This window comes from Panthera onca, chromosome B4 (assembly GCF_046562875.1).
Source record: "Panthera onca isolate mPanOnc1 chromosome B4, mPanOnc1 haplotype 2, whole genome shotgun sequence".
NCBI classification, from domain to species: domain Eukaryota; kingdom Metazoa; phylum Chordata; class Mammalia; order Carnivora; family Felidae; genus Panthera; species Panthera onca.
Window position 1 is genome coordinate 127959763 of NC_138345.1, and position 12767 is coordinate 127972529.

Below are 12767 nucleotides of genomic sequence, written 5' to 3' on the forward strand. Positions count from 1 at the left end.
TTCCCCTCTCCTCTGCTTAAATGTCCATGAAGGCAGGGACAGGACACCCGACCCCTGCACTGGTCCCTTTGTTTGATTAATCTCCTTGGACAACCTCACTGACCACGTTCCCTCTCTCCCCACCCAGATGAATGAGGCGTATGCTCCTGTGGGATTCTGGCGAGACTTATGCATATCACTTTCCACCCAGAAGAACTTGTTTCTATGTCTATCTCCTTCCCCGTGGACCACACTCCGGGGGGGCAGAGACCCTACTCAGCTCATTCCCGTACCCCATGCCTAGCACATTGTGTGACACATAGCCAATGCTCAGGAAGTTAACAAGCTGCCTGGGTGGGTGAGTGGATAACCAGACGGACAACTGGATGGATAGGAAGACAGGTAGATGAACACACTGATGAAAGCTTAAAGACGAGCAAGGGATACTAGGGAAGGGCAAAGCTTTCTTTCTCCAAACCACTCAACTCTACCAGTGTCTTATAGTCACTTCTGTAACACCCTCAAGACAGGAAGCATAAGCCTGTCCTTAATAAAAACGACTGTCACATCATGGAATTTTCCCCAACTTCTAGGGGTTCTGCTTTTATCAACCTTACATTTTCTCCCTCAAATTGAGATTCTGTCTCAGCATCAATCGTCTCTGTGACATACATAGCACCCCAAACGTAGAAATGTCTCAGGCACAAGTCACCCATGGAAGCACGTCATGGAGTGAGTCTTTGTAAAGGCAAATCAGCCTGGAGATGCAGACGTCTTACAGACGTGACACGCTAATGCCATTTACAGATAGTAGTGCTAATGACATTTCATGGTCTCTAAGGTGACAGGACTATTTAGTAAAGCAAACAACCAAAGATGGAGGAGTGTCAGAGGTCCCCAAGACCAGGCCCAGGTTCCATGATTCTCTAAGAGGACTCAGAGGACTCAGCATATACTCACACACACTCATGGCTATGACTTATTATGGCAAATAGACACCCAACAAAACCAGCAAAGAATAAAGGTACATGGGCAAAATCTGGAAGGAACCAGACACTAGCTTCCAGAGTCCCCTCCTGCTGGACTCACCCAGGATGCACCTAAGCCGCCCAGCAATGAGCTCTGACAACACATGTGAAATGTTTGACCAGCAAAGTTCAGACTCAGTGCCCAGGGTGTCTGCCAGAGACTGGTCAGATGGGTATCCTTTGCCTAACATGTGCCAAAATTCTGGACTCCCAGAAGGAAGAGAGGGGTTCAGCATCAACTACACTCTTTGCACAGACGGTTGAGGCACAGTGAGCCACCCTTACCGGCTTCAGGAAGGGTGGGAACCCTCCTAAAATCCGAGTTTTCAGACGTCAGCCAAGGGCCAACCTTGTAAACAGGCCTTTCTCCGGATACCAGCCGGGCCTGCTACCTCTCATCTGCACAGGGCCATACACCCAGATTCCTCAAGCATGTATTTGGCACCTTGTGAGGACCAGACCATTTCTCGGTCACTGGAGACACACATATGAGAAAAAATGCTGCCAGACACCCATAGCCCAGTGCACTGTTGTTCAGCCCAATAAACACCCCCCCACACACACACACACTTGGGGACCGTGTGCCACAGAACATTGCACAGAGCCAGCTGTGTATCTGTGTGCTTTTGATACCTTGAGCAACCTGGTTTCTTATTTTCCCCGGAGAATAAGACTGCAACTCTTTGCTTTAAAAAAAAACAAAAACAAAACTCAGGGCGTCTGGGTGGCTCAGTGGGTTAAGTGTCTGACTTCGGCTCAGGTTATGGTTTCACGGTCTGCGGGTTCGAGCCCCGCGTCGGGCTCTGTGCGGACAGCTCCGAGCCTGGAGCTTGCTTCGGATTCTGTATCTCCCTCTCTGTTCCTCCCCTGCTTGCTCTCCCTCAAAAATAAATAAACATTAAACAAAATTTTTAAATCTGTTTTTAAAAAAAGACTAAAGAACCCCCAATGTTCCCAGTGCAGCACAGACTTTATTTTTCCAGAGCATGGATAGAGTGCAGCCAAGTACAGCCTCCTCTTTTCTACTCGTTCTGTTCCCTGGCTGATCTCAGCCAGACCCGTGGCTTTAAATGCCACAGAAACAGTGGCAACCTCCAGTCTACGGCTCCTTACCCCAACCTTGCTCCCGAACCTCCAGCTCACATCCCAGTGTCTTCACCTGGTTACCTAAAGAGCAATGCTATTCAGTAAGACTAAGCCCAAACTACTAATATCCTCTCCCAAACTGGGACCCATGTAACCTTCCCGTTACTGTAAATGGAAGCCCTCCCTCCTTCCTTCAAGCTGCTCAAATAAGAAACCAAACTCACCACTGATTTCCTTCCACATCCCTCAGGGCAGCAAATCCTGGTGAACTTCCCTCGAAAACACACTCAGATTCTGATGCAAAACAACGCACCGTGTTTAAGACCCCAATGCCAATCCAAGCCACCAGCACCTCCTGCCTGAGTGTCTGTCCCAGCTCCCTGATGGATCTTCCCCACTTGCACCCTTGTCCCCAGTCTCTTGTTGACACAGGAGCCGGAGGGATGGTTTTGAAAAGCAAGCCAGGTTGCGTCACCACCGTGCTGGGAGCCTGAGTAAAGACCCTTCCTGTGATTTTCCCTGTCCCACAGTTCTTAGCTGGGCCACCACTTGGCACACACACATTGTGCCCAAACAAGAGGGCAGGACAGAGAGGGATGAACTCCAGCCAGCCCTCTGGGGAGCCCTGTGCTCATGGGCTGCACCTCTGGGGGTGGAGGGCGCCTTGTTCTAATCTGCGCTCAGGCACTTGGGGACAGCAGCAGCACCTTCTGGCTCTGATCCCCACTCGGCCTGTTCCCCAAACACGACACATGATGGACACGCTCTCCTCCAGCCCTTTGCCCTGCTGTGCCCTCCCCTCCCTCTGCCTCTCCCAATCCTCTGCTGACACATCCCTGTCTCTAACGACAACCCAACATTGCACCCAGGAGCCCCATTTTCCTTCCCTTGCATCTCTAAAATTTGCACCACGAACTTCCTTTGCTTAATGCTCATCTCCCCTCCCTAGAATTTTTTTTTACTATTTTTTTTTTTTAATTCATTCAAGTGTGGGGCGCCTGGGTGGCTCAGTCGGTTGGGCATCCAACTTCGGCTCAGGTCGCGATCTCACAGTCCGTGAGTTCGAGCCTCGTGTGGGGCTTTGCACTGACAGCTCAGAGACTGGAGCCTGCTTTGGATTGTGTCTCCCTTTCTCTCTGCCCCTCCCCCATTCATGCTCTGTCTGTCTCTCTCTCTCAAATATAAACATTTTAAAAATTTAAATTCATTACAGTGAAACACAGCAGAACATAAAATTAAATATTTAATTTTACTTATTTACTTATTTTGAGAGAGACAGAGAGAGAGTGAGTGGGGAAGGGGCAGAGAGAAAGAGAGAGAGAGAGAGAGAGAGAGAGAGAGAAAGAGAGAATGCCAAGCAGGGTCCACACTGCCAGCACAGAACCTGATGCTGGGCTCAAACCCATGAAACTGTGAGATCATGACCCGAGCTGAAACCAAGAGCTGGATGCTCAACCTACTGAGCCGCTCAGGCACCCCTAAAATTAAGTATTTAAAGTGAGCGATCTCCTGCCATTTAGTGAGTTCACAATGTTGCGCGACTGCCAACCCTACCAACTTCCAAAATATTTCCATCGCTCCAAAATAAAACCCCCTACGCACTGGGCACTTTCTCCCCACTCAGGGCCTGGTAATGGCCAATCTGCATTCTGTCTCTACATTTTACCAATTCTGGATATTTTATGTTCGTGGAATCCCACAATGTGTGACCTTTAGCGTCTGACTTCTTCCACTGCCCCTCGCCCAGAATGTAAGCAGCAGTCTCTGCTTTATTCGCCGCTGTATTTCCTGAGCCGAGGGACAGTGCCTGATGGAAGAAAACCAGTCGGCAAAAATAAGTGTTGAATGAATGAATGGGCGGGTGGATGAGTGGATGAAAGAAAGGTGGACGAGTGGATGCTCACTGTCATCATCTGCAGAGTCAGGAGGACAGCTGTGGTTTCTGCACCCTCAGACTTCTGGGAGTAAATGAGTTAACCCATAGGAAGCACTCAGAACAGGGACCAGCACTTAGTGAGTGTGCAAGAAGCCTTCACTTTCACAACCAGTTTTCACCCTTCGAGTTCCTCCATCTTGTTATCTGGGAAAAGAAGAATGAAGCCTCGCCAGAGTGCTGAGAGGAGTCAGCAGGGGGGCATAAGCAGACCCCTCTGCCCCCACCACCGGGCACAAAAAAGCAGGGGGAACCTGATAAGGAGCCTTCTCCAGTAAGAAGTAAGCATCATAAGTATTTCCCAAATGTTTTCAAGCTGCAAGGCCCTGTGCACCGTTTCGGATCAGGAGCGTACCTAGGACTCGGAATCGCCCCATCCTGAGCAGGTACACAGTCTGATGGCTTCCATGGAGTGAAGTGCACACTGGCCTTGGACCCCTCTGGGGACACAGCGAAAAGATTCAGGGTTTCACACACTTTTCAGGAGACCATCCTTTCCGTATTTCCCCATGAAAATGAATTATTTGTGCAGCTCGAAAGGACGAGATGGGAGACTTGGCACTGTTTACCCCTCAGCCCCGAGACCCAGATGCATACTTTTCACTCTGCCTGAGACACTCCTCTCTGAACCCCAGGCCCGCCTTCATCCAACCCCCTTCCCTCTGAGTTTAGGTCTCAGCAAATCATTCTTCCCTAACCCCACCCACCCACCCAAGGAGCACCCCCTAACCCCTTCCCTAACCCCACCCACCCACTAAAAGGAGCAGGTCCTGTGTCATTTGCTTTCCTATCATCCTATCTGTCTGATGTGGCATATAGTGACTTACACTTATGTATATACACCATGGTATCCTTGGTCCCCAGCCCCCCCACCACTAAGCATGAGCTACGAGAACACATCTGTTTTGATCAGTACTGATAACCAAGGGCTTAGCACAGCACCTGACACAGAAGAGGTGATCAGTAAATCTATACTGACTGGATGGATGGATGGATGGATGGACAGAAAGATAATCAGACTGAAATCCCAGTAAGGCATGGACCTCACTTTCTGTATCTCTAAACCAGCACCACCCAATAGAATGTTAGCCCTGTATGTAATTTAAAATTCTCTAGTAATTAATTTTAATTCTCTTATTTAGCCCAATATATCCAAAATATTATCACTTCGACAAGTGGCCAACATAAAAATGATTAATGTCATAATTTACATGCTGTTTTCATACTAAATATTCAAAACTGGGTGCATATCTTATACTTACGGTACACTTCAATTTTGATGCTATGTTTTCAATAATTAAAGTGAAATGGAGTCCTTCCAAAGCAATTATCCTTGTGTTTAAAGGAAAAATATTTCCAAAATAATAACCTTCCATTTAAAGGAAAAATATTTTACACTGCTCATTTTAAAATTTAAATCATCAAGGGACACCTGGGTGGCTCAGTCGGTTAAGCATCTGACTTTGGCTCAGGTCATGATCTCGTGGTTCATGAGTTTGAGCCCTGCATCAGATCCTGGAGCCTGCTTTAGATTCTGGGTCCCCTCTCTCTCTGCCCATCCCCAGCTCATGCTCTGTCTCTCTCTCAAAAATAAATAAAAACATTTAAAAAATTTTTAATAAAATAAGATTTAAACCATCAAGATTAAATAAAATCTGATGTGCAGTTCTTTAGTCACACCAGCCACATTTCGAGAGCTCCAGAAGCACGTGGGGGTGTGTCCTCCATTAGGGAGGGCACAGATATCAACTACAGCAGTCTGCAGGGAACAGGCACAGAAGCTTCCACTCTGAATGGGCTCTAGGGGAGGCAGCAATGACCATTTATTGTGACAAAATCAGAGATGCTCTCGATCCATTATCTCACTTGATCCGTACTAGTCCTTGATGACAGGTATTACTATTTTCATGTTACAGATGAAGACACTGGGTTTGAGAGAGGTTAAGTCGTTGGCCAAGGTCACATAGTTAATAAGTGGTGGTCAGGATCTGAACCATGGACTGCTAAATCCCAAGCCTGTGTCCTTCACTACAAGACTCGCCGAGCCCCATAATCTCTCTGTACTGACTCCCTAGAACCACACTACAAGGCATAGGAATGTACCGCTCTACTGTGCTATGGTGGGTGCCAGGCTGTTCCCAAATACCAGTTCTCCAGCTCGGAGCTCATTGAAACAGCAATTCTCCGCTCGGGTGTGGCCACGTGACTTACTCTGGCCAATGAAATGAGCACACAAGCAACTGAGGGGAAGCATTAAGAACCAGTGAGTGTTCCCTCCTCTCTCTGCCATGATGACCAGAAATGGTGCCTCATCATCCTGGATCCTGAAGATGGCATGGGCTAGAGCCACAGGTGACCTCTGATAAACATGTATTACGGGGCAGGGGTGGGGGGTTGGGGGGAGGACTCATTAATGTGAGCCACTGAGATTGGTTACCCAGATAACCTAGCTTCCTGATGGATGTGCACACAGTTAACTTGCAGCGGAAGATGGGTAAGTTTGGTGTTGAAGGAAAAGTGCGGGGCTCAGAGCTTTTCCTTATATTCACTGCCAGAATCCAGCAGTCTGCTCCTCCCCAAAGCCAGTGAAAGGGCTATTACACCACCAGCTGTGGTGGGGTCTGGTTTCATCCCTACTGGTATTACTGTATTTCTTACAAATAGCTCATTAAGGCAATTATCAGTCATTAGCACAGTAGCCCGAGCATCAGTACAATCACACACATTAATAAAACACAATTTAGCAGAGCGAGTGAAGACATGAACAAACTGGGCTCCCTTGTGGGGCACTCATGGCTTCAGCTGAAGAGAATTTCCACTAAACTAAAGCAAAGCACTGAAGAGAAGTTTGCCAATTCCAGCACCTTCTTAATGCTCATTTGCATGCAATTCAATTCAACCCAAAACAAAAACAAACAAACAAAACACCAAAAGCAAAAACCCTGAGTCTTAAAGGAGGAGTAAGAGTCTCAGAAGCAGAAAAAGTTAGTAGGCTTCCCAAGGGAAAAGAGCTCACAAATCTTGGAAACATGGAGAATATGTTAGATTCGGAGAGTGGTCAAGTTGAGGTCTGGTACACAGATGTAGGGCCCAAGGCCAGGAGGACCAGAGCCCAACTGGGAACAGCTTTCTATAACATGTTCACTTGTTCAGACTTTTTCTAGAGGCAATGAGGAATAATCACAGAGGCTTAGCCATGGGCTGCCATGAGCTGCTCTGAGGTTTAGAACAAGCCCTCACCGCATGGGAATGATGGGTTAGGAGACACAGGAAGGGGGCGGGGGAAGCAGGCCAGCAGCTAGTGCCATCGTCCAGGCCCAGGATGATGGGAACCCCATCCAAGCCTGTGGCAGGTGGAGATGAAAATCCTCCTCGCCTGGATGACCTAAGTAAAGGAGGAACGAGGAAAGGGGAAATACCAGAGACAGAGTTCCTAAAGAGGACTCTGACATTTCAACCTTGGGGACACAACGGTGTCATTAAAAGAGACATTTTGAAATTATTTTGATAGGTTTAATCTGGGAGGGGAAATGTAGGCGATGATTAACATATGCAAACACAGATGTTAAAAACTCATTTCTTTTCCCATTCAAGGGCACTTCATATCTGAACAACTCCAAGAGCAGAGGTCCCAGAGGGCTAGATCATGAGGTCAAGGCTGCACAAGGATCCAACATACTCTGAAACGTACTGAGAATCTTGCCTGCCCTACTCTGCCTTTTTTTTTTTTTTAAGTTTTGTTTATTTATTTTGAGAGAGAGAGAGAAAGTACACGTAGAGGAAGGGCAGAGAGAGAGAGGGGGAGAGAAAGAGTCCCAAGCAGGCGCTGCACCAGCAGCACAAAGCAAGATCACGGCCTGAGCTGAAACCAAGAGTTGGATGTCCAGCCCACCGAGCCCCCCAGGCGCCCTCCCTACTCTGTTCTTCTGTGGTTCTGACAAAGCGGCACACCTGCCTGTAATGTGTGATGGACAGCTACATTTTGGACAAGGCTCCGTCTGTGACAGGTGCTGTCTTCTCCAGGTCATTACTTCCACCGGATGTATTCAAGTGATGGCCCTCTCCCTGCAGACCACGATGCCACTTCAAGCCATTCAAGTCTCAAGGGACACCAGGACTCGCACCAGCGCCTCCCGGCATGTACCTTCCAGCTAGGGTGAGTTGTCATTGGTAAGACCTCACTCAATCACGCGCGCACCTTCGATCTGCCAGGTCGGAGACACATATGGTACAGGCCTTGCCAGGCTGTCCCATCCATCTATCAGACCCTCCGAGGTGTTCCTCTTGGGACTCTGGTCCATTACTGCGTTTCCCTGTGTTGGAGTATTTCATTCCGTAAGCACAGTCAAGCCTCAACAGCTGTCCAGGCCAACGGCACAACGTGGATCAAGAAACTCCCTCACAGTGTGTCTGCTCATCCAACAAACATATACACTGTGCCCTGACAACATGCCAGACCCTGTGCTAGACAATGAGGCACAGCGATGGAAAGAAAACCATCTGTCCTTCAAGGACTTCACAGCCTTCTCAAGGAGACAAAGAAAGAAAAAGACAAAATACAGACCTATTTAATGCAACTGGTTCTGCATGCTTGTTGGTGTTTTCCCATGCAGAGGTACCAAGTTAGTATAGAAACCAATGTGAAGCAAATAGTCTGTATGGAAAGGGTTGTCTTAGTCACTGCAGACTGCTATAACAAAGTACCATGGAATGGGGGCGTTCAGAAACAACAGACCCTTATTTCTTGTAATTCTGGAGGCTGGGAGTCTGAGCTCAGGTGCCAGTGTGGCCAGGTTCTGGTGAGAGCCCTCTTGCATGGTTGCAGACTGCTGACTTCTTGTATCCTTGCATCTGGAAAGCCTTTTGGCGGTGACTCTTATAAGGGCACACTAATCCCAGGGTGCCTGGGTGGCTCAGTCGGTTAAGCATCTGACTTCCGCTCAGGTCATGATCTCATGGTTCGCGAGTTCAAGCCCCACGTTGGCTCCGCACTGACAGTGCAGAGCCTGCTTGGGATCCTCTCTCTCTCCCTAGCTTTCTGCCCCTCCCCCATTTGGGCACTCTCTCTCTCTCAAAACAAATACACTTTACCCCCCCCCCCAAAAAAAAGGGTCCTAATCCCATTGATGGTGGGCTCCACCCTCATGACCTCATTTAATCATGATGATCCCCAAAAGCTCCACCTCCTGATACTATCATCACATTGGAGGTTAGGATTCCAACATAAATATCGGAGGGGAAGACAGACAGACGGCCGGTCTGTTGCAGCGGGAATTTACCAGGCTCATATAGATTCTCTGTCCATCTTCTGACAGCCCCAGGACCAGAAACAAAACAGGTGCCAATACTGTCCCACACAAACATGCTGGTGAAAGATGGACATGTAGTGCATTTCAGATCCCCTCTGCCCAACAGGACAGGGATGGATGACACAGGATTGACAACGGTGATGGCTTATCTGCAGAAATGATACATCACCGATTCCCATTTGCACACAAGCATCAGGAAACAAGCCTCCACTTCTGCCCTCGCCCAGCTCTCAGCTCAGATGACAAAGCAGTCCTTCGGGGTGTTCTATCTCTTCTGCTCATCAAAGATCTCCTGGTGAAATGCACTTTCATTGTGCACATGGGAAAGCCAGGCAGTCCTGAATACCATACTTGTCCCCACCTTGACAGATACTTCCAGCTTTCCTGAACTCTCTTGCATTCTGCAATGTTCCCAGCTTCAAACCCCTTTTGGAAAATCTTTAATTAGAAAACAAATGTCCCATCGTAACAACTCAATAAGCACTTAACAGATACACAGGGAGGGAAACAATTATTTACTGAGTGTTTCAATCATGCCGGATATACTCCACACTCTTACAATAAGCCTAAAAGATGTTTGTTTTCCCCATTTTATGGAGAAAAAATGTTTTAAAAGCCATTGCTGAGGGTCAGTTACTTATCACAGTGTGGAATGGGAAGGAAGTTATGTTGAGGTCAAGATTCTAAGTCAGGTCTGTCTGGCGTCCAAAATGAAGATCCTCTCCATGACATACTCTCACTTGACCATTTCAAATTCCAGAATGTTCCCCTAGAAAGGCTGGTCTGATGGTCTGTAACTCTCCCCTAAGTGCTTCTGTCTCTCAAGTCATTCTCCTCAACCTGACCTCATCCATCACAATCTATCTCCACAGTTAACATGTTGGCTGTGTGTTAGGCCAGCAAATGACACTTTTCCAATAGTCCCCAACGGGGGCAAATACAATATTTGGTTCCTGGCATCTCAATAACAGTGACAACAACAATGATGGTTAGTTTAATGTGTCAACATAGCTAGTCTATAGTCCCCAGTTACTTAATCAGACACTGGCCTCAGTGTTGCTACGAAGTCACTTTGTAGATGTGGTTAACATCTGCAATCAGTTGAGTTTAAGTAAAGGAGATTACCCTCAATAATGTGGGTGGGCCTTGTCCAATCAGTTGAAGACCTGAAGAGCCAAAACTGAGGTTTCCCAGAGAATTTCTGCCTCAAGACTGTAGTATTGACTCTTGCCTGAGGTTCCCACCTGCCGGCAAGCCCTAGAGATTTCACAATTCCCACAACCTCGTGAGCCAATTCCTTAAAATAAAGCCCCTAGGTATAAATATATCTCTACGTCCTATTGGTTCTGTTTCTCTGGAGAACCCTGCCTGATACAACGACTAACACAGGCATAATGTAATCCCGTGTGAACTATTCCATTTGATCCTCACAACAGGTCACTGATGTAAGAGTGTCTTTTCTCCAGAGGAAGAAACAGCTCCCCACCACTGAATAACACATCCAAGGAACACACAGACATAACTGACAGGGCCATCACTTAGACTCAGACCGTCGTATTGCAATGGCATGTGCCTTTCCCCCAAGACATGCTGTCCCCCAAAAGCCACTGTAATCCCTAATCAGAACACCCGAGGAAAGGAGATTTAACAGTTTGCCGCTGGCTACATCTTGAACACAGCCCAAGGAAAATGGACGCCCACAACCTAAGCAAACTGGTTCCTCTCCTCTTGGTGGGGCAGCCCTGGTGTTGCAGCCCAGAGCCTACCATGCTCAACTTCTCCCAGGACAGTAATGAGACCACGGACAACCGAGGAAGGGGCTAGCCGAGCAGAGAGTTTCCCTCAGTGCTTACCACCTTGGCTAAGCCCTGGGCCCTCCTGGGGTGCTCCCTTATCAAGCTGTCCAGCTGTTCAACATGAATGCCAAAATCACCGTTCTTCATTAATTCACTGGAAGCCTTCATGTAAACCTCATTAACGGGCACAGTAATTGCTCCGTGAATATTGCCCATTTTCCAATTATGTTTCTTTCCTCATGCCGGGAGAATCTCCCATCGGAGAAAAAGCACTGTGTTGGCTTCATCCGCTCGAAGACAAGTGGGTGAGTGATTGGCTTTTGACCATGCCTTCTACAACCATTAAAAAAAAAAAAAAGGACTCTTTTCATCTAAGACCCATTCTTTGGCATTCAACAGTGAGCCAAGTGCAGGAACCTGCCTGTCAACCCAGCCCAGGGACTCACACACTTGTGCAACTTCAGAGAAGAGGCTGGCCATGAAAATGAAGTTTCAAAACAGAGCTGCGGCGAGGGTGGGAACTCCTTTGCTGCCTTTCCCACAAGGGGCATCACCGGAGGTGCATGCACATTCACATGCACATGGACGCCCTGCGAGTGTTCAGCCTTGAGCATCGGCAGAGAGCAGGAGGGGTGGCCACACGAGGAAGACCTTGGGGAGATGTGCCTTAGAAGTAGGAACCCAGCTGCTCAGCCGTTTGTAGACCATCATGAGCACCTCTTATGAGACTATCAACTGCTCATCACCTCCAAAAACCTGCAACCCTCCTGAGTCCAATTATCTCCAAACTTTCCCTCTTTTGCATTCAAGTTTCTCATTAAATGAGCACACAAAGCATGGCCTGGCGTTTGGATGCCTGCACTGTTTTCACAAATAGCAAGAGTCTAAGTGATGGAAACTGAGCCTGACAGTAGCCCCTGTGGCCTGTGCAGGAAAGGAGAGAGTGAAAATCCCAGGCCAAAAATGAACAGCATGAGGCAGCCTCTGGAGTAACATGCAGGGTAACCCTCAAGAGGCAGTTTGTTTTGACAGACTGATAGACACAGACAGACACAGATATCAACAGATGGATGGATGACAGACACGGATGGATGGATGGAGGGATGGATGGATACATAGACAGATAGACAGATGATGGATACAGATAGAGGGGGGAAGGAGGGAGAGATAGACGGACAGATAGATAGACTGACATGGATGAATGGATGGATGGATAGACAGACATGGATGGACGGACAGACAGACAGATGGATGGACGGATGGATAGATAGATAGATTCATAGATAGATACACAGATAGTGGGGATGGATGGATGGATGGATGGATGGATGGATGGATGAATAAATAGATAGGGAGTGAGTGAGTTGCTGAGGCCAAGATTCTAAGTCAGGTCTGTCTGATCTCCAAAACTAATATCCTCTCTGTGACACAGTGTTTACCCTCACTTGACCATCTCAAATTCCAGAATGTTCTCCTGGAAAAGCTGCTCAGAGGGACTGTCACTCTCCCTAAGGACCTGTCTCTCAAGTCATTCTCTTCAACCAATCTGTCCCTATAACTAAGATACCAGGTAAATGTCATATGCGTGTATGTGTGTTATGGGTAAATATACATGTGTATACCCACACACATTATC

General features: G+C 47.7%; 1 protein-coding gene across 3 annotated transcripts in view; it reads right to left on the minus strand.

Moving 5' to 3' along the window:
* Positions 1 to 12767, minus strand: part of LARGE1 (LARGE xylosyl- and glucuronyltransferase 1) — a 541763-nt gene that overhangs the window by 433053 nt on the left and 95943 nt on the right. The gene's annotated exons all lie outside the window — the stretch shown is intronic.